Below are 447 nucleotides of genomic sequence, written 5' to 3'. Positions count from 1 at the left end.
GGTCCTGCTGGGGTTGTGGCGCTGCTGCCTCCTGCACTCACCATGGATGGGTAAACCCCGTCCCCACTGCAGCCCCTCTGCTGTGGCATCGTGCCTGGGCAGCTCTGGGGAGTCCCCAAACCCATGTCCCTCAAAGCAGCACCTCCAAATGCCTGTCTGCTAGGACCCTGCAACTCACCCTCCTCGAGTATCCTCACCCCATCCCACACCCAGCCTGGTGGCTGGGCTCAACTGAGTGTCCCCCGTGTGCCCCTTGACCCTGGGGACAAGGCTGCATCCTGGGCTCAGAGGCGGGACTGAAGGCAGGGGGGGCAGGGGCAGGGAGCACCCCACTCCATGGCATTATGCCACCCCAAAACACGACATTGCAGCCACCACATACCCCAAAAATCCCTGACAGCCTAAAGAAGCAAGGAAATGCCAAGGCATGAAAGTGGTGGAATTCCC

Source organism: Nestor notabilis, unplaced genomic scaffold (assembly GCF_000696875.1).
Source record: "Nestor notabilis isolate BGI_N333 unplaced genomic scaffold, ASM69687v1 scaffold18656, whole genome shotgun sequence".
NCBI classification, from domain to species: Eukaryota; Metazoa; Chordata; class Aves; order Psittaciformes; family Psittacidae; genus Nestor; species Nestor notabilis.
Note: the sequence above shows the minus strand (reverse complement) of the source record.